The sequence below is a fragment of the Halictus rubicundus genome, unplaced genomic scaffold, assembly GCF_050948215.1.
Source record: "Halictus rubicundus isolate RS-2024b unplaced genomic scaffold, iyHalRubi1_principal scaffold0083, whole genome shotgun sequence".
Taxonomy (NCBI): domain Eukaryota; kingdom Metazoa; phylum Arthropoda; class Insecta; order Hymenoptera; family Halictidae; genus Halictus; species Halictus rubicundus.
Genome location: NW_027488624.1, coordinates 597,802 through 620,898, shown reverse-complemented (window position 1 = coordinate 620,898; position 23,097 = coordinate 597,802). Strand labels below are relative to the sequence as shown.

Here is a 23,097-nt window from a genome sequence, read left to right as displayed (position 1 = left end):
AATCAAAACCACTGCACCACCTGCCCCAACGCGAGAAAATGCACCTGGCGAAACGAGCTCGCAGAGCTCTAACCTGAGAGCCAAGGATGCTATACGTTACATCCCGACGCTCAACGGAGATGATGATGTAGGAGTTGAAGATTTTATTAAAGAAGTCAAATCACTCCGAAGCATGTGTATGGAACGGATGCTATTGTTGAAAGCAATTAAAGTAGAAAAGATAGTAGGCAAAGCAGCACAAAGCATTCGTAACATGAATATTGAAACGTATGCCGAGCTTTACGAAGCACTGCGTACTAATGTAGCCACACAGGCTTCTGCAGACGAATTTAGCGAACAACTTCGGGAAATAAAGCAAGGAGCTACCGAAACCGTGCAGAATTTCAACATTCGATTCCGTAAAACTTTGAATAAACTAACGTACGCCATTACTAACGAGTATCCACAACCCATAACCAGAAGAGTAATGATGGAGGCAACCATGAAGAGAGTTACGAAAATCTACATAAACGGTTTCAAGAGAGAGATCGGACACATGATATTCACCAGCAAACCCACGACTTTGATCGAAGCTGAAAAGGAAGCTGCCGATGTGGAGAGATACCTTCGAGAAGAACGCCACGACTCATTCCGTCGCCAACACCCAGCGATGGTCAGACCACCCGTTATTCCAGCCAAGAGATACCAGAGCTACGTACCGCCGCGCACGCCGCAGATTCAGCCGACCGCTGTCACCAGACCCAGCCCGTTCAACCAGATGGAGAGAAGACCGCTCATCGACCGACAACAGGTTAAATGCTTCAAATGTGGAAAAATCGGCCACACCGCCAACCAGTGCTCAAATTTTCAAGTGCGAGCCCCACAGGAACGCGGACCACCGCGAGTGAACAACACTGTGGTATCAACCGAGGAAGAAACGAACTATTACGAATCAACACCGTCACCGGGCAACTACCAACAATCCTATTACGATCCCCATCCGGACAACAATGGAGATTTCTCGTCGATTCAGGAGCAGGAGTCAACCTTGTCAGACGAAGACCTGCAGGAATGAAGATCTATACCGACCACGAAACCAAACAGTTTGCTATGGGACATTCTAAATTCCGAACGAACGAATTCACTAATTTTAGAATAGCCGGTCAATTTATAAAATTGTATATCGTAGACGAAACTTTTCCTATCATTGAAGACGGCATATTCGGGTTACCAGCCATGAAACAATTTAACTTCAGCATCACTAACGATCATTTGAAATTAAACGACACGATATTAACATTTCAGAATCAAACTATCAAACCAGGCGAGAGAATCCACGAACTTGTGTACCTCGAGGGAAAACCTACCACGGTATGCTTTATCAATTGTGGTGAGTCAGAAAAACAAATTACTAACAATATTGAAAATTCTAACACCTACGATCAAATATCCACCTTTAAAGAAATAATTAGACTTTCACATATAGAAAACAGTTTGAAACAACCTATAGAAAAATTGCTTCTCTTTTATATCGATGTTTTCAATTTAGAAAAAGAATTCCTACCTTGCACCAACCTCACTAAACACACGATAACACTAAAAGAAAACAAGGTCATTAACACAAAATCGTACAAACCACCTGAATGCCACAAAGAAGAAATTAGCAAGCAAATGGACGAGATGTTAGAAAAAGGAATAATTGAACCCAGCGATTCCCCTTACAATTCACCAGTCTGGGTGGTACCGAAAAAATCAGACGCATCAGTTGAACAAAAGTGGAGGATAGTTATTGACTTTAGAAAACTGAACAAATTGACTGACCAGGACGCATACCCCTTACCCGACATAGACGACATTTTATCACAACTCGGAAACGCGAAATTCTTCTCAGCTTTAGACTTATCCTCGGGTTTCCATCAGATCCCGATGGAAGAGAAATCCAAAAAATACACCGCCTTTTCTACTCCCCAAGGACACTATCACTATAATAGAATGCCATTTGGACTGAAGAACGCCCCAGCAACTTTCCAGAGAATGATGGATACCGCCCTACGTGGACTTATAAACAAACATTGCTTCGTGTATCTAGACGATATTGTAATATTCGGACAATCCATCGAAGAACATAACAGAAATTTAGCAATCGTGTTACAAAGATTAAGAGAATTAGGATTGAAACTGCAACCGGACAAATGTGAATTTCTAAAGCCAGAACTAGAGTACTTAGGCCACATAGTAACCTCTGAAGGAATAAAGCCCAATCCAAAGAAACTAGAAGCCGTTCAAAATTTCAAAATCCCTAAAACACCGACCGACGTAAAATCATTCTTAGGACTCGCGGGATATTATCGAAAATTTATACGAAACTTTAGCAAAATCGCGAAACCATTGACCGAACTGACGAAAAAGACCGTACCGTTTCACTGGAACGAACAGACGCAGACCAGCTTTGACACACTAAAAAAGAAATTATGTACCGCACCAGTTCTCAAATTCCCTGACTTTGAAAAACAATTCACTCTAACGACTGACGCAAGTAATTTAGGAATAGGAGCCATCCTTTCGCAAGACGGACACCCCTGTTGCTATATTTCACGAACTCTCAATCCGCCCGAACGAAATTACTCGACTACCGAAAAGGAGCTGTTAGCAATTGTATGGGCAACTAAAAGACTTCGACAATACCTGTTAGGAAGAAAATTCATTATTAGAACCGATCACCAAGCCTTGACATGGTTACAAAATTGCAAAGACCCCTCACCTCGACTGATCAGATGGAGACTACGACTAGAGGAATACGAATACGAAATACGGTACACTAAAGGAAAAGACAATACCGCTGCCGACTGTTTATCCCGAATTCACGCGATTACAGCACAAGACGAACCCACAGACTTACTGTCCAGATACCAAACCTGGGAAACCTCAGACGAACTTCCGAAACCACTAAAGATCGTACCCAATAAAAAGAACTTCTTCCAACTAACTTCAGACCAATTAGGCGCGTACGAAGGTAAAGAAAAATGGCTAAACATATTGAATAAAATCATCAGGAACACGAATCGAATTGGTATAGGAGACAATGATATTTCAATTCAGGATAGAAATACGATCAAGAGAATGCTCATGTTCTTTAACGACACGGACAAAGAGATAGAATTTGCATGGGAACCAGTAAAAGAATTGACCGACGACGAAATTAAACAAATTATCAAAGAAAATCACGAATTAATCGGACACCCCGGAATACAGAAAACCTATGACAGAATCAAAATTAACTACAAAATACCGAACTTGTTTAAACTAATTCAGGAATACATTGAGACATGCGACACTTGCCAACGAGCTAAACTCACGCGAATTCGCCCAAGAGAAGAACCATGCATAACCGACACCCCGATAGACTCGAACGAAAAAATAGCTATGGATTTGTTAGAACCGTTACAAAAAACGAAGAACGGTAATCAGTACATACTCTCGATTCATGACGAACTGACTAAATATCTTATACTAGTACCCCTCAAGACGCAACGAACCGAATCCATATGGGACGCCCTACTGAACCACTACATTTATGTATTCTCCGCACCCAAGAAAATACTAACAGACAGAGGACAGAATTTCATTTCCGAACTAATGCAAAGATACGAGGAAGCTTTTAACATAAAACATATCAAAACTACCGCATTCCACCCGCAAAGCAACGGATCCCTAGAAAGAACGCACGCAGTTGTCACTGACATGTTAAAATCAATACAACAAACATCCACCGACGAATGGGACGAACAATTGAACTTTGTTTGCTTAGCGTATAACACAATGACACACGACGCCACAGGCTACACACCTTTTGAACTAACGTTTGGACACAAAGCTAACCTACCTTCAACCATTTCCAAAAATCCTCAGCGAAGTTACGAAGACGAAGTATCCTTTCGAAAAAAAGAATGGGACTCACGATTGAAAAGAGCCCGAGACACCTTGCTAAAGAGTAAACAAAGATATCTCATCACACTTATAACATTGCCATTGCGCCCAAAATCGAACACTTTCAATTCATACTCGACATCAGTGACTTAACCGTTTTCACGTATAATGACAAATTATTTTTCAAGATTTCGATACCTCTAGTGCTCGAACAAGAGTGGGATATAATGCGCGTATACCCCATCCCGCATAAAAGAAACAATATATTTATGGCACCCGTGATAGAAAATCCAGTATTTCTAACTTCAAACCTCCTTTACATAAACACTGATCTCGACTATATCACCAAACATTGTAAACGAAAGATAGTCATGATTTGTAAACAAACGCAGCCGATCCACAACAGTAATTCCGACAACGACTGTCACAGCGAAATTATTAATTACAAGAAGAACATCAACAATTGCGAGATATCCATTTATAAGATCGACTACATCAGTTTCATACCGCTGCACGCCGAAAATCAATTCTTAGCGATACCCTCTAAACCAGTAGAAATTGACGCGATATGTTCCACAAAACATAATATTCAGACCATTGACAGACCATCTATAATTAGTTCTAACGATTCATGCGATTTATTGTTTAATAACGAGTACATGCGAATAGGCGAAAGCAAAACCGAACTAGCTTACGATATGAAAATGAAAACCATAGAACTTAATAACAATGATAGTTACATTCACATTTTGGAGAAGATCAAAAACACGCCGAAAATTATAAGCAACATTGCCTCGTACCGAACTTCCGCGGATCAACTCGATAGCGAAATATCAAAGCTAAATTTCGAACATAGAATAAAGACTTTGCGATCGTATGGTATGAGTACATTACAAATAATAGGATATGTATCGGTAGGATTGATAGGTTTGTACATGCTCAACAAGTTAGGATTACTCGACTGCCTGAAGAACTGCGTCCCCAGAAAACTTTGTTTCCACCTGCTCTGCTGTAAGATCAAGAAAGGGCCACAAATCCACAACGACTTCCAACCAACGCAACCGAGTGCGCCAATCAACCTGTACACCACTGTAAGCCGCCCTTTGGCAATCGAAGACAATGAGGGAGGAAGAGTCTTGATACAGCCCCAGCGGGTCCGCTTCAAAAAGAGCATCCTGAAGAAAAGCCTCCAACATCGAAGCTGCGGGACCAGCTCCACTCTAAGAAGGGGGGAATGTCACAGGGACCACACCTGATTATGGCCCGTTGCACACGGCAACACCTTCGTTGCACACGGCACCACCTTCGGAGAAGTCCTGTTGATAAGAAGGGATCAAATATCCTCAGCGGTCAGTTGTCTCCGACGGTATAAGAGGCCGCCGCCCCAGGGCACGAGCGTTCAGTTTTGTTTTAGTATCGCCTACGTACGTTCTCCGTGTATTTCAATCATTGTAATAATCTTTGTAACTAACTCAGTAGTACTCAACTCCGGTTGAGCAATAAAGTTTTTTTTTTTATATATTTTCTTCTTGATTATTACGTGACAACACCTTGGATGCTGTCGCGGGGTCGTCTTGGTTTACAACTTTAGATTTGCAAAGCGGTTATTGGCAGATAGAGGTTGAAGAGAGGGACCGTGAGAAAACGGCTTTCTCAGCCGGCGAGGGTTTATGGCAATTTAAGGTCATGCCGTTTGGTTTATGCAATGCTCCGGCTACATTTGAGAGACTGATGGATAGTATTTTGGTAGGGTTAACTTGGAAGAAATGCCTCGTTTATTTGGATGACATCATTATATTTGGCAGAACTTTTGAAGAAGAATTAGAAAATTTGCGGTTAGTATTTACCAGGTTACAGAAAGCGAAGAAGAAGTAAAATATTTGGGGCATATTATCTCGAGAGACGGTATTAAGACGAATCCAGATAAGACTGCTTCTATCGAAGGTTGGCCTAGGCCAGAGAATAAGTCTGGTGTTAAGAGCTTTTTAGGCTTGTGTACTTATTTTTCACGGTTCGTGGAAAATTTTACTACAATTGCGAGGCCTCTCTTTGATCTGACCGAGAATAAGGATTTTTTTTGGTCATCTGATTGCGAGGAAGCATTCGTGAAACTGAAACGTTGTTTAGTTTCGGCCCCAATTCTGGCATTTCCATTACCACAAGAGCCGTTTATTTTAGATACCGACGCTTCTAATGTAGGTATAGGGGCAGTTTTGTCTCAGATCCAGGATGGTGGTGAAAGGGTGATTGCTTATTTTAATAAATCTCTGAGCAAGGAGGAAAGGAATTACTGCATTACTAGAAGGGAATTATTGGCAATGACTAAGGGCATGGAACACTTCCATCATTATTTGTATGGGAGAAAATTTAGGGTACGAACGGATCACGCAGCGTTGATTTGGTTGTTATCGTTTAAGAAGGGGTCCAGAGGGTCAAATGGCGAGATGGATCGAGCGTCTTCAGCAATATGATTTTGAGATTGTACATCGGAGTGGAAGGGTACATTCTAATGCTGATGCATTGTCTAGGAGGCCTTGTTCGGAAGAGGATTGCAAGCGTTGTTCTGGTTTGGAAAAGAAAGAGGCGAGTCTACGGAACGAAAAGATTCCTGTTTTTCGTACAGAATGTGATTTGTTTGATGAACAAGATTGGTTCGGTTCCCAGCAGAACGACCCCAATTTAGAATTGATTTTAAGAAGTAAGAGTAGTGGACAGAGGCCTTCTAAGGAAACCTTATCATCTTTTACGCCAGAAGCTAAATTTTATTTTCTTATTTGGGATTGTATTCACATTAAGGACGGCCTGTTATTCAAAAGGTGGGAATCTGCGGGTGGTCGTAAGATCGTTTGGCAGTTAATCGTTCCAGAAAGTAAACGGGAGATGATTCTTCGAGAGGCCCATGATTCAGTCTCCGGTGGTCATTTTGGAGTGAATAAGACATTGAGTAGAATCAGGAAAAGGTTTGACTGGTATAACTGTATTAGGGATGTTGAGAAATGGTGTCGCTGTTGCGATGTTTGTGTATCGAGGAAAGGTCCACGTGATCTTGGTAAAGGGTTACTACAGATTTATAATGTGGGCTTTCCTTTCGAACGAGTGGCCATGGATATATTAGGCCCCCTTCCTAAATCTACTGCCGGGAACCGCTTTATGTTAGTTGTTTCTGATTACTTTACACGTTGGCCAGAAGTGGTATGTTTGCCCAACTTTCAGTCAAAGACGGTTGCTGAGGCCTTTATTACACATGTTGTGAGTCGTCATGGTGTCCCTCGAGAAGTCCATTCTGACCAGGGACGTACTTTCGAGTCGAATGTTTTTAAAGAAATATTAGCATTACTAGGTATCAAAAAAAAAAAAAAAACGAGGACGACCCCACTACATCCTCAGTCGGATGGCTTAGTAGAAAGGTTGAATAGAACAATTCTTCAATATCTTTCAATGTTCGTTTCCGATCATCAGAGAGACTGGGATGAGTTAGTTCCTTTGTTCCTTTTAGCATATAGATCAGCAGAACACGAGACATTGAAACTGTTTCCTTCTATGATGTTGTATGGTCGAGAAATTTTATTACCCTTGGATTTGATTAGAGGAAGTCCTTTAGAAGGGACTTACGGTCTAGATGAGTTCTCAACTGTGGCGGACCCCTTGGAGAAGGGTTGATCGGACCCAGGTAGGAGCGTCGTCCGCGGGCTGGGACCTTGGACGCACTTGGTCGCCAGGCCCAAGCTTTTCCCGAGCGCACACTTAGTCGCCGGAAGTCTGTTCCTACCTGGGGTGCACATTTGGCGACCAGGTTCGGGGTTTTTCCTTGGCGTGCACATTTGGCCGCCAACCCTTGACTTTCGCCAGGACACGGATGTTCGGTGCAAGGACACGAACTTTCTCCAAGGGGCACGTACAGGAAGCGACATCCCCACTCCAGAAGTTTCCTTGTTCGAAGGAAATTCCTGGAGGCACGGGGAATAGATATAAGCGCGGATTCTGACGGATGACAGAGGTCAGTGAGTCGTAGTCAGTCAGTCGTTGTCAGTTGTCGTCCGTTGTTTGTAGTCATCCGTCCGAGTATTAACACGTTCCGTAGCGTTGACATTTTGTCGCGTCGTTAGTTCGTTGTTTTATTTGTTCCTTGTTACGTTGTTGAGTTTTTGTTGTTTTATTAATAAATGGTTATTGTTGTATTGGGTGAATCTTTACTTAACACCCAAACTACCACACATACCAAACAACTAATCTTAAAGATAAGATGGATTCTGTTCATAAATTTGTCCGCGCACAGTTAGAGATCTCTTCACAAAAATGAAACGTCATCGTGACTCCAGAATTGTAGAAAGATCTTTCCGAGAAGGGGAATCGGTCTGGCTTTATCAGCCTCATAGGGTTAAAGGTAGATGTCCTAAATTACAGCCCAGTTGGGAACGTCCTTACGTTGTTGTTAAAAAATTGAGTGAGGTAGTATATAGAATTCGCAAGAATCCTAAGAGTGGGTACAAAGTGGTGCATGTCGACCGCTTGGCTAAGTACCACGAGAGGTGATATTACTGGTTTACGTAAGATTCTGGGTTGACTGTGTTGCTTAAATCACTTTTTTTTTTTGAAAAAATTGTATTGTTTGCTCTGGACTTTTGGGAAGATTGTGATATGATTGTGGTCGAGAGAAAGAACAGTTAACTAGAAAGGATTACAGGTAGTCAGGATTCCCCGCTTCATTCGTACGCCAAGGTTTAGGGGTACCATGGAGTTAGGTGAAAATTTAGGCGAATGAATGTTGGTACACTTACTCCCCGCATCCTATCTGGGGTCATTGATGCTCCAGAGACGGAACGGCAGATGGGAGGAAGATCAGGGCAGTTTTTGTCTACGGTTCTTGCATGTCGAGACCGACATTAGCAGACGCCTTGATCGAAGTGTACCGTGAGTGGTACGATGCATGACTCGAACGAGAGAGCGAGTGTACGTTCGGTTATGGACATTGTTTATAATTTCGAATAATTTCGAATAGTTTCAACTTCGATTTGGGTTATTCGACTCCGCGTATGCACACAATGGCCACCTTGACGGAAGTAGGGGACAGACGAATTTTGATAGTTAAGGGGAGATAGTCTCGAGTGATGATGCGGAGCTAAGTCTGGAATTGCCATATCGTGTCTTTTCAATATAACCTACGTTACAGTGGTACTCGTGACATTCGACCCCGAAATTTTGTTGGAATCGACAACTTCAAAGGAAGGGGAAGGAGGACACCTGATACCCAGGATAAGAAGATACCTACTGTTAAACTGTTCTTTTAATGTTCTGTTAATGTTATTCTGCTTGGTGGGCCGCTAATTTCCCCAGGTTTTTAAACCGTGGTTTTCCCTGGGGCAAGAAGGGCTTGCTTGTGACGTCCTTTTTGGGCAAATGCCAAATTAGTCGTGGTGCTGACGGGTCCACGGTTTTCGTTTCTTTGTGTTTATTCCCGCGGTACCATTGGCCTTGTTGATTGAGAGAGTTGAAGATGCCCCGAACCTGTAACCGTTTTATTCTTCTTCTCCCCGTTCCTGTCGTGTCTTTCCACGCGCACGCTATCGCCTCCACACTATGAAGGCACGTGAGAGAAGTCGTATCAACGTTGAGCTTCTGATAGATAGATAGGGACGGTTACAACCCTAGTAAGATAAGGTTCGTGCCTCCAGGCACTGGAAGACGGAGAGGTTCAAACTAACTTGAATCATTCGGAGACGATATTGGAGGTAGAAGTAAGATATATTCTGTTATACTTGATATATATACAATAATCGAAATCTTTATAAGTACAGTAACCTCAGTACGACGGTTGCGGGATCAATATTGTTCGCAATTCGCGCCTAGTCGATCGCGACTACGTCGAATAGTGCCTTCGCATAGGCAGTTGCCCGAGCCCTATCCTGGCTCCACGTCTGGGTCCCTTTCTGATGCTCTGATCGTGCTACCGTATCGCGAATTTCCCGAACGAACGTGAGCCGTCGTAGCATACGAGCACTCGTTGCTGGCGCAGGAAGTGCCCGAATGACGGACACGTACAAGGCGTCGGTCAGACACCCGACCCTGAGGATCGTCTCCGTCGTCACTAGTCAGTGGGTTCGGAGACTATCCGGTATCGGTGGAAAGACGTTAACCGTACTTACTCTGATTACCGTATCGCGAATTTCCCGAACGAACGTGAGAATTGGCTTCCTTTTGAGGAGAATACGGCTCGAGACCGATGCAGTTTCCCTCGTCTCGTTGGAGTTATTATTTAATTAATCGCTACGGCCGATGCTTGCCGCTCGTAGGACTTTATGGATCCGTGTCGTGCGGTTTATACGACACTTCCTCAGTTTGAGGATATCACGAGACGAAGGAACGCAGTCGGTTTGACTGTATCGCCCCTGAGTCGGTTTGACTCGCTCGCTGCGTACCGAACAGCCCGAAATTCCCGAACCCGAACAAACTCGCGACCAGACGTAGAGTGGCCTAATTCTCTCGCGCATCGACCTCATTCGATCCGTATCGCGTGGGGATCGATGCGCGCGCACGCTAATTAGTGGGGGGATCCTGCGATCCTTCCTTAAGAGAAGGATGACAGGACGCCCAGGGACGTCGTGGTGGGGGTCCGCGTTGCTCATGCGACACGTCGCCCGATCGATACATATCGACATGTAATCGATACGGTTACAAACCCGTAACAATGTTTCGCTTGCGATTCGTACGCTCGATCCAAATTTTCCCCCACCCAGTGGCGCAAGGTCGATAAACGCGCGATTCTACTTTTCCAGTCTTCCGTACCGGAAATTCCTACCTCGAGCGCCGGTTCCCCGTCTGCTCGTCGGCATGCCCGCGGTCTCGGTTCTCGTCCGAAGTTTAAAAATGCGGGCGAGGATTGGAGTGCAGTATGGTACGCGGTATTATAGGCGAATCGGAAACTCGGTAGATTTACGTCCCAATCGCGATGGTCGCGGCCGATATACAAACACGATCATTGTTTTTAGTACGCGATTTACCCGTTCGACGGGATTAGCCTGAGGCTGGTACGGGAGCATGGTCGTGATCGCGATTCCGTACGTTCTCGCGAGCTCGTGTATCGCTTTGTTAACGAATTCGGTCCCGTTATTGGTGAGAATTACTTCGGGAGTACCCCAACGCGAGAATATTTGGTTCCCGAGGGCCTCCGAAATTTTGACCCCGGTGGCTCGCTGGAGGGGACAACATTCGACCCATTTAGTAAATAAATCCTGAACGACCAGGAGGTATGAAAATCCGGCGCGACTCGGAGCAAGCGGGCCCATGAGATCGGCGGCATTGACCACCCACGGGGGGGGGGGGCTTCGTCACGACGTCGTCCCATCAGCCCGGAGGGGAGTTTTTCTTCCACCTTCGTCAGCTGACACGTGTGACAACGTCGCACGTATTCCACCACGGTTCGGAACATGCCCGGCCAGAAATATCGGGTCGCGACTCGGTGGTAAGCTTTCTCCACCCCTAAGTGGCTCGCTTGCTCCTCGTCGTAAGCCTCTCGCAAAATTTCGGTAAAGCGATCTCCGGGTATTACGAGTTTCCACTCGTCCAGATCGCTTCCAAGCATCTCAGTTATTAATGGATCGGTTCTGCGATAGTAGAGTTGCCCCTCGCGGATCGACCAACCCAAGTGCCCTTTCGGGTTTCCCTCGACCGTACGGAATTTTTCCTCGCACCACCCCAATTTAGTCGCGCTGACGATCGTCAACTCCCCTTCCCCCTCAACGGTAGTCTCGTACATTCGCGAGAGCGCATCCGGTACGTGGTTCAACGCGCTTTGTTGGTACGCGATCGCGAAAGCATACTCCAATAACTGTAATGCTCATCTCGCTGGTCTCCCGGAGGGATTTTTCAGTGTACGCAGCCAACGTAAACTATGGTGATCGGTAATTACCATGAAGCGGTAACCCTCCAAATACGGCCGGAACTTTTGCACGGCCCAGACTATCGTGAAGCATTCCAGTTCTGTCGCGGAATATTTTCGCTCGGCCTTGGTTAACGCGCGACTCGCAAATGCGATTACCACATACCGTTCCACCCCCTGGATTTCTTGCGCCAGGACGGCTCCCAGTCCTACAACGCTCGCATCGGTCTGGAGGACAAACGGTATATCGAAGTGGGGGCACGCGAGGGTAGGGGCGGTCACGATAAGTTCTCGAATTTGCTCGAAGGCGGATTGCTGGCCGTCTCCCCATTTCCACGCCTGTCCTTTCCGTAGGAAGATGTTCAGCGGTTTCGCGACTGTAGCGAAATCCGGGATGAATCTCCGATACCACGAAGCCATACCAAGAAATCGCCACAGTTGTCTCGCCGCAAATCGTCTTATATTCCGCTGAACAGGAAAGGACAGAACAGGCGCGACTTTTTCGACATCGACTTTCAACCCCTCCCTGCTCTCCACGAACCCCAGATACCGCACCTCCTCCCGACAGAATTCGCATTTCCCTTTAAGTCGCTTAAAAATCTTCACGAGCCACGCGACATGGTCGTCGAAAGTCGTGGTGTCGTCGAAATACGCAAAAGCATAATACGATAATGTCATCTAAATACGCAAAAGCATTCGGCACCATTTCCGGACCGATGAGCCGATGTAATAATCTTTGAAAGGTCGCAGGGTCTCCGGTGAGCCCGTACGGCATACGCTTAAATTTGTAAGCTAAGATTTAATCCGCCACTGTATATATTGTTTATGTAAATACTCATATGTTCATGTTATTGATAAAACGAACGTCGAAAAACGAAAAACGAACGAGACGATAAAAGGACGAGCAGTCTCGTCAGGTCCGATACCGGAGAAAGACGTGTTGTTAATAAATGATTTTATGCTTCCCGTCTGTTTAAATTCCTTACAAATTTAAAGGATTAGTGCTCGATGCTCAATGCGATAAATCCGTTGTGTACGCAGCCTTTAGGATTCGAAAGGAAGCGACAGGCGGTACGCCGGCGTCTTGTACGTGCGTTCACAACTGAATTAGCTGGATCATTGTCTGAATGGGGAAAAAAGAGACAGGGAAATATCAAGTGAATGCAAATACGGTAAAAATCGGCGCGTCATCCGGTTGACAATCGTTGATGTCTCCAAGGATATCTGCCTCTGTTACCTCCGCCGAGAGAAAGTTTATCTGTCAGGTAGATTTTCAACAGAAAGAAAATACGTATAATATAGAAAAAATTGAATGAGGCACATTCTGAATCTAGTAAGAACAAAATAATGGAATGAAAAAGATTTAATGTCAGTTCTTCGGTATTATATGCCACGTTCTATGGAGAAGCTGGTATCGCTGGTTGCATCCAACGCCGAAATCAAGTTTCTGGGTCCGCGAGCGGGGAGCCACTTGCCGTTGGATCAGCACGGAACCTTTATAACGCGGAAGGCCAAGCGTCCTGACCGACAACTTTCTCCCATTGAGAAGTCTGCCATACACGGCTAAAGAATCTATCGATAGTCGTGCCTCGGTTCTCGTTACGTCGAATTCCCCGTTCTGCTCTTCTTAATTAGTGTTCCTCCAATTAAGGGCATTGTCTCGGGCTCGCTCGGAAGCAACGCGTCCTCGAAATTAGCGGATGCGGCCTAGGTTTATCTACGAATCAAGCTCGATCGACTTTCGCATAGACCGAGGATTCCGTTTGCCCCTCGCGCCGCTCCCCAGTGCTTGATTCGCAATTAATTCATACGTTACAACAACCCGGCTGCTATCTTATTTCACAAAACCCGAAGATTACCACACGCTGGCAGGACACCGGTCGTCGGGGCCGACTTCAGAGAGAACTTCTCCGCGGTTCCCAGAAGATAAACTCCGCATTTAGTTGACCCGTTTCCTCGGAGACCACCTTTTCAATGAATAATTTAATTCGATCGTAATTAATGCAATTTATTTCGCCGGGGATAGTAGTAATTTAATTAGACCACCTGTGGCGAGGACACGTCGCATGAGACCAACACCGTTCGCCGATAACTCGTCTTCCTCTTTCCTGTCTTTCTCCACCGGCACGGCTGCGATTCGTCTGGCTCCAGTCTGGAAGCTAGATTATGATCTCGACACTATGAGGAGATCCTAAAACCTCCAGCTGCATTCGTAGAGCGCGCTCGAAGATCGGTAAAACTCGATTAGCGGCTTTTTAACGAGACGCCGCTTCCAGTCACTCGCATAAATCCGTGATACCCTTTGTTTCTTTAGTAATATGTTCACCAATTTATAGATATAAATGCTAGTCGAAACAGTCAATGATGAACAGAGACAGAAATGAATAGTTGAGAATTTCAGTAAAATTAAAACTCTCCGCGTAATAACTCAATCATTCGAACGCTCAATTATTTTCTCGAAGAAGTGGATCTTCAAAACAGCGAAAAGCTTCAGGTTTCTTGTTAGCAATGTCGGCGATCATTGGGACCACCTGGTCTGGCAATTTTTTTGCACAGATAGCGATCCGTAGAGTCTAATTACTCCCGATAATTGGCGCTATTATCGCCATCCCCGGATCACTGTGCAACGAAGATGAGAATACGGTGGGAAAAAAGCGCAAGGAATAGATCGATCAAAGATGCAATTAGCTGTGCCACCATCCGAACCAGTTTTGTTCTTCCTTCGCGCTCCTCTTCTGTATGCGTCTAATTAAGGCTAATTACGGTAGCCGCCTCTTTGACGACTTCACTCCCCTGAGAATGTTTGTAATTTTCCGAGTTACGCTTATAACACGGAAAGAAGCGATCGGGATGATTGGGGCTGGAGGACCGAAAAATGTTTGGTACCGTTACAACTTTCACCTGGTCCGATCGATAAACCGCACTTTTTGTCGGGAACTGCTTAATCTCGAACATCAACGACTGCCAATCGAACCCCTGCCACAGCGGCACCTGCATCGACGGAGAAAACAGCTTCAGTTGCAACTGCTTTCCAGGATTCACCGGGAAACTCTGTCAAATACAGATTGTCAACCTCTGTCAAATGAGATTTTGTTAATATTTCGTTTCTCAACTTTCAACGTGATTTAAACGGAGTAACTGGATCATAAAGGAATATGTATATTATATTGAAACATATATAGATTCCACTGACACCAACGAGTGTTAAGAACATTAAGGATTCTTTTAATGGAAGGGATTTAAAACGATAAAATTTCGAAAAAAACGAAGCTTTGAAATTTAAAAATGGTAGTCGTAATTGTATTTTTTATCGTAACGATAAATGGAGATACGTACGTATATTAAGTGAACCTAAAACAGTGTATAAACGGAAATTAAATTTAACCCTTAGCACTCGAGCGGCGACTCTGAGGCGCCATTAAAAGTATCGTTTACAGTATTAAATTTGTTTGTATATTATAAAATGAAAAAGAAAAATTATAATTTCAAAGTCCTACTGAAAAAGAAAAATTTCAGTTCCACTGGGTGTATTGGTCCGACGGCTCTTGTGTACATAGAATGGAAATATTCCAAGTCAGAAAAAATGTTTGATTTTCGAGTTAAAATGGCTTCGAGTGCAAAGGGTTAAAACTATTACAGTGACGAGCAAAAGTGTAAACCCACTTCGTTAGTTTTACATAAAACGTGATAATACAACCTATTTTTCAATTGAATGATAAGGCTTAGGTAATAATAATTATATGGTGAATGTGATAAACAAAACATAACAGTTTGTGTTAGATAATATTAACAATATATATATATATATATAAAATGGAAGCATATATATACATGTCTGCATCGGAAGTATTTGCTACCGGAGAGGGCTATTCCTTTCGTGCATAATAAAACACTGACGAATTTGACTCTGGAGAGCAACTCGCGACAGTTTTACTCTCAAATGCACACACAGTCTTAGAGTGTACTGTACGTTAAAAATGTTGTCATTTGAAATAAAATAAATGTTTTCTTCACCATTTATTTTGCAATTGTTTTAGACAAATGCAATGTTTTCGTGGCAGGAACATTTTTCAAAATTTGAAGAATACGAGGACCTTTTTCAAAACATCGGACAGTTTAAAATTGACGAAATGAAAGTTATTGGAATGAACGCTGCACCATGATATGCAGCCTCCGACGGGTGGCGGTAGAAACTGCGGCCGAACGAGGTAACATAAGTGCAGCATTCACTTCAAATAATTTGAATTCTTAAAAAAAGAATTGCCAAGGAGACACTTTGGGCTATATCCTCCTTTTTTCAGAATCAAATCCTCAATTTTTAAGAATATTCCTGCCATGAAAACATCGCATTTGTTTAAAACAGTTGCAAAATAAATGGTGAAAGAAACATTTTTTTCAAATGACAACATTTTGAGTACACACTCTTATGTTATCACTAGACTGCGGATGTTTATGCAATTTCCAATTTTTGCAGACAAATTTCCAGAAAATGAAATGAAATAAAAAACTACTTTTTATGGGAACAGCCTCTGTAAATCCAAAACAAATGAAAATCATGCTAAATTCTATCGAATTTTATTTTATAGCATTTTTTAAACATTTTCATAAGCCATAAATGCATAAAGAGCCGCAGTCTAGTTATCACTATAAGGTCCTAAAAACTTATTTTTATAGGTTTGTTAGTTCTAGTCATATAATTTAATGAAAAAAGAGTGACACTTTCTTTTACTTGTCTGTAAAATCAACGAAATCTACAATATAAATTACTAAAAACTACACAGTTCATAGATACTAAACATAGTTCATAGATTACTAAAAACTACAACATATTCAAACTTGAAAAAAATGCATATGTATATTTAATGATGCATAGATATATTTATACAAAATATACATTTTCTGCATTTGTCGATAGGAACAAATATCCATGTGCCATAAATGCATACAGATGAAGATTATTTCATGTGTTGCAAACATGTCTATGTTGAAAATTTCTTTTGATTTGTCAAAATGTATGTTAACAGGCAGACGCGTATCGCTGAAAATGTCCAACAGCATGCGTTTCACGAGGGAGAATAAGTCTCTGTCGTTGCAACAACGAGCGTTTTACGAGAAGAATGGATATTTGGTGTTTCCCCGTCTTGTGCCGCAAGAGATCCTGGATAAATGTCACAAAAGGCAAGCTAATGATTAATATCTGTCCAATGAGTATCGGGACTGAAGCCATAAAAAAAATTATTGAAGATATATTTACATTGGGTTGATAATCTTCAAAATATGGCCCTGCTGCATCAATGCAGAGTTACCAGCGGGTTTCCACAGCTTCCCGTTGGCAGGAAAAAATCAATCCCCATACTTATTGACCCTGTATGCCCGTATTTGAGCCCCAGATTTCAGTTATTGTGTTACAGTAGTCTGCCCGTAACTTTCGTATCGTCGGGTCTATCGAGCGACAGTTCTAGTAGAGATGCTACATTCTTTGTAGTGTGCCGAACGTAGAGAAGGAGAGCGATTAAAAGAGAAGGAGGAACTGCCGTTCGACGATTCGACTCTCCGCGTCTCTCTCTTTTCCATTCGCCGACATCTTCCGCGCCTGAAACATTGATCGCCTATTACACGAGTAATTAGAATCGTACTTGTATCGTGTTTGGTGTCATGTGAAATAGAAAAACAAGGCGAATACGATGGTAAAAGTTTGATAAAAGAAATTACAAAATTAGAAAAATTATTATCTTTTGCCTTGCTTGCATTAGTGTGAGTCTCGCCGATATTCGACCCTTTGCTGCACCGTAGAGCGTGCTTACCGCTTGACTAAATGCTTCCAAGGGGATCAGTGGTGCAGATAAAATTTGGACAGTTACGGTAGAGACCTTTGCAACAGTTACGGCGATAATACAGTGAATTCTCGATATAAGTCCCTTACGCGATTCTGGCGAGGGACATTTAGACGAAATCTGTGGTTCTTGCCGAATGTTGCATTTGCATCACACAGTGTACGCCGGAATCGTAAATGATCCTACACATTGAATGTCCCAAACACGGGACATATAGACGGATAGGGACAAGAAAGCAAAGAAAATCTCTCTCTCTCTCTCTCTCTCTCTCCGATACAATGTTGCATGTAGAAAAGAACAGCGAAGCTCGAGAGCCGCCGCGCCGCTCCCGAAGTGTGTAACATAACACGGTCGGGTATATCGGTGTGAGACCAGAAGACCACTACTAATCCAATTACACAACTTCTTTATTTTTCATTATTTTTTCATGAAACTTTCGCCAACATATCCGTGACATTTTTCTAATTAAAATTAAACCAAATATGATATAATTCCGATGATATTTACTTGTGTAATGAACAATTAAAGCCACCTTCTATTACAATTATATTAACAAAAATTAGTGTAAACATGATCCGAATAATATCGTGTTTGGTATCATTTTAATCAGAAAAATTCCACAAATATATTCGTGAAAGTATCATAAAAAGATAATTAATAATAAAAAGAGTGCAAGTTTTGATTTAAAGGCTTGAGTTCACGCCAGTCTTTTATCTTTCCCGAACGCTTCGACTCTCCGCATCATTTCACAAGTAAATATTATCAGAATTATATCATATTTGGTATCATTTTCATTCGAAAACTGCCACGAATATGTTGGTGGAAGTCCCATGAAAAAATAATGAAGAATAAAGAAGTTTTGGGTACCCACCGTGGTGTGGGTAGTTCAGGGACCTTTAAACGTTGAGCTTATGGGATTTATATTTTATATTGCATGCGCTTAGTAAATATCGCATTTACTATTATAGAAAGCTAGTGTTCCGTAATCTGCTTATTTTCTCTCTAATCACTTTGCTATCCTATTTCTCGCATACAATGAAGCGGAATGAACGGAAAACTCACTATAAAAAGTGTGCCTATCCCTTTTGTGGTTTAACAAACCGTACTACAACGAACAATATTTCTTTTCATTCATTTCCAACGAGAGATAGTGATAGGTGCGTAACGTGGCTGATTAACTGTGGCGTAGATGATTGGGTGGAAATGTCTGATAAAAAATTACAAAATCAATATGTGTGCAGTCAACATTTTTCTAATCATTCTTTTTACGCGTCGGGTAGACTGCGCAAAGATGCCGTACCGGAAATTTTTCATTCGTCCGATATGAATAATAATAGTTTTAGCACTGAGTCAGACACTATGTCTATACAAAGTTGTAATGGTTTGGAACAGCAGCTAATGGAAACCCAGGTGCAATTAGAGCAAGAGAAGAAAAAATATAAGGCTCTTCGCTTGCAATTGCGGGCAAAGTGTAAGGCAATGAATCGGTTGCAAGATAAGCTCTCTTCAGGCAATATCGATGATACATGTTTGAAGAACGCAATTTCTAAAAGAATTTCCGGGTACTTATTGACATTTGTCATCCTCATATTGTTTAAACTCAAATCGTGGCGAATTTTTTCGAAAAAGGAGCAACAATTATGCATTACAATGCACTACACTTCTCCCGTTTTGTACCATAAAATGCGTGAAATTTTTGGTTTTCATTTGCCAAGTCCATCCACAATTAGTCGATGGTTCGGGAAAATCGACATTTGGCCAGGAATTTGTCCAAATTTATTTAACGCGATAAAATTAAAATCTTCTTACATGGAAATTGCAGATCGTAATTCCACCCTTGTATTTGATGAAATGGCCATCAAAAAGTGTCTCGATTTCCACCCAAAACGGCAGGTCATTGAAGGTTTCGAAGATTTAGGATTTTTGGGTAGAAATGTAGCTGTGGGTACACAGGTTCTTGTATTTATGATACGCGGGCTGTTCACTAATTGGAAACAACCTTTGGCTTTCTTTGTATCAAAAACTGGTGTTAAAAAACATGATTTATCAATTACTTTAGATGAAATATTAGATGCACTGCATGAGACAGGTTTGAAAGTCAGAGCAGTTGTTTCCGATCAGGGAAGTAGTTATCAAAGCGTAGCAGATGAACGTGTTTCTGTTGAGAAGCCATTTTTTATAAGAAATGGTCAAAAAATTTATTACATTTTTGATTATTTACATTTATTCAAGAGCATTAGGAATAATTTATTAAATTATGATTTTTCTATTAATGACTGTATAGTTTCGTGGCGCGATGTAGTACTTCTCTGGAGTTTGGAGAAAGATAAAAGTACGCGAGCAGCTTACAAATTATCCGATAAACATTTTTTTCCAAATTCTTTTGATAAAATGAAGTGTAAGCTTGCTCTTCAAGTTTTTAGCAAAAGAGTGTCAGCTGCTATGTTTACCGCTTCACTCACTGGTAGCATTAATACAAATACTGTACAACACACAGCTAGTTTCTTTGAAACGCTTAATGATTTGTTTGGTAATTTAAACAGTCGATCTACCAGTGATCCAAATCCCATGAAGCGTGCTATTTCGCGTTTTAATAACATTGATCAACATTTAATTGCGCATGTTACCAACATGAGCAATTGGTTTGTACTTTCTTCTAACGGTCGTAAAACACATCCATGTCTTTTGCAATTACGGCAATCTATAAATGCCACCTTGCAGTTGTGGAGCGATTTAAAAGAAGAAGGCAGTATGTTCCTTATAACATCACGCTTAAACAGCGATTGCATTGAAAATTTTTTTTCCGTTCTTCGAATGCACGGTGGCACCTGTGATCGCAATCCTTCGGTAAAAGCGGTGCGTCTTGCAATTCAAAAAAATATATTATTGAATTTGAATCGTAGTATACATAGTGGTAACTGCATGCCTGATGACGATGCACCGTTAATGCCGGGGGATATGATAGCACAATGTGAATCAGCCACGTTGGAATCAGATGCTTCATTGTCTGCTATCCAAGAGAACACAGATGATGATAGTTTTGATGACAATATTGAAATCGATAATATTGAAGAACTGTCAACATCGGTGTGCTAGCTAGAATCGTGTGCGATTGAATACTTTGCAGGGTATATCGCTAAAAAATGTATTGAAAAATCGGGATGTCGTAGGTGTTACGATATGTTTTTGGAGAATAATGCAACGTTCACACGAGACGAGCAACTACTGTTATCCTTTAGAGCATATATTGTACACGATAACATTGAATTTGGGCATCTTTGTGTCCCGAGTGTACATTTTTCGGCCATTTTTAAAATTATAAATAAAACTTTTGACATGGTTTACCCATCCATACGCAGCGAGGCATTCATATTAGATAAACTATCGATATTTTCGATAATTTCACGTTCTGTGGAACAGAAATATCCAAACTGCTTTAACCAAGACGAATGCGCTGAACATAAGAAAGACATTGTATATTTTACATTAACAGTAAAAATTCATAAGGATACAGTGTGGCTCGGCAAGAAATGTAGATGTATAAAAAATTCCGCGAAAACATTTTCCAAATTATCGCATTTCAGACATGTTTAAATTTTTTCACTTTTATCGATAATCCTGTTGGTATTTCAATATACTTTTTAAGTGTGTCTATAATAAATTCATTAAAATCAGTTATTAATCATATTTTCGGAATATCATGCATAGAGATTTGCGTATACGTTGTGTATATGAAATTCTGGAAACTAGGTTAATAAACATTTTGTAAATGATTTTTTTATAGAAGCAATTAAGAAATATATACAGCTGCATTGTAATATTTGGAATACATTTGTAGTTGCTTTGGCTCGAGGAATATGGTGATTGTAGTAGTTTTGTTTTGTATGTTTTATTATCATGCAAAGACTTTGTATTATATTCTTAACGATTTTTTTGCTTGATTTATTCTTTTTTTCACGATTCGGAGTACACTCAATGTTCTTTTACTTAACAAAATGTGTAAATATATAACTTCGTGTATTTTATTGTGGTGTATACGTTTGTACACGTATGCCGATGTTGGTAAACATTTAATGTACTCTGGGATGGATAAGACCTTCTTTCACGCCTTCACGTGGCCCATCCGGTTAATTTTATTACTTTGACCACTGCATGTACTACATCACTGCATTGGGAAGTAATAGAAGAACTAAGATGAAAGAGTGGCATGCTATTACAATTGCATTATACGTATAATGGTATATCTGGTTTTAATAGTAACGTGGCTTGATTTTTAAAGCCCAATAACTAGTAGAATTTATTACATATGTAAAAGTATGTTTTTATGTCTAATTGTAATGTATTCTTTCTAGGAGATCATCTGCGCATATACATATATAATGTACATGTACGTATATGTAGGGAGCATCAAGAAGCACAAATTCACCCACATGCGGAGGAATTCGTATTAAAAACATTATTATGTATTTTTGCTAGTATTTAAATATATCATTATTAATGTTACTTTTTTGGTAAATATTCCGCGTAATTATGTATATTTATTTACACTTTATTCCTACACACTTCCTTAACTTCCTTTTCATTCTATAATATTTATGGCGTGTTTGGACTCATTTTTACCAGAAAAATATTTACAATTTATTGTTCATATTTTCATAACATGACAATAAATTATTACAAAAATTAGATTTTTATTAGCAAGCAATGCTTATGAGCTTGCATTGTTGTGTCCGGCAGCTGCTTGCCTGACTGACAATGAGCCACTGAAATTCTCAAGACCACGATCGGAAGACGAAAGGCAACATTGTAACACATTGCCTATTAATAATGAACAACCAGAACTCAACTGTCTTATTATTAAAAATATCGTAATGAAAATATTATGAGCCGATTGGAGATGTTTTTCTGATAAAAACGAATCTAAATTCGCTATAAATCGGAGAATAACGAAGACTAAATTGATATTGAAAACTCTTATGGAAAACGGTTTCCGGTCTCCGCCGACTCGTAACGTCGTCTGAGCTGCCTGCTCGACTATTCGACGCGTTCCACCGATTAGCGCAATCGATTCCCGGTTCGGCGAAGCGCACATTTTGCTACAACTTTTAAACTAAAAGAAAATATCAATGCGAAATTAGGACTAATTCTTTTTAAAAATCGGGTTTAATGGTGTATACAGAAATGAGTTCTATAATTTTTAAGTAATTTTTTTTTGTCCATTTTTAAGATATAGCCAGATAAGATGATGAAAAGTGCTCCCAAACCAAATTTATTTTTAGTCGCACCATGCTCAACAAAAAATTATAAAAAAAATTCATCAATATTCTACCTAATATCATACACGACTAAGATTTTTTTCATAATTTTTGGTTGCAAAATCGATTTTTAAACAAATCCGAAAGCATAAAATTGACGATTTTATATCGAACTTTTCAGTTGACCACGTTTATGTTATTATGTTATTTGTGTATCATCGTGATT

At 41.2% G+C, this 23,097-nt stretch overlaps 1 protein-coding gene and 1 long non-coding RNA gene across 2 annotated transcripts in view; one reads left to right on the top strand and one right to left on the bottom strand.

The window, feature by feature from the left end:
* LOC143363646 (uncharacterized) overlaps window positions 1-23,097 on the top strand; it is a 381,899-nt gene that overhangs the window by 14,548 nt on the left and 344,254 nt on the right. The window lies entirely within an intron of this gene.
* LOC143363642 (uncharacterized) overlaps window positions 18,590-23,097 on the bottom strand; it is a 255,622-nt gene continuing 251,114 nt past the window's right edge. The window contains exon 2 of the long non-coding RNA XR_013083861.1: window positions 18,590-18,961. This is a non-coding gene — a long non-coding RNA (uncharacterized LOC143363642). The remainder of the gene's footprint in view (window positions 18,962-23,097) is intronic.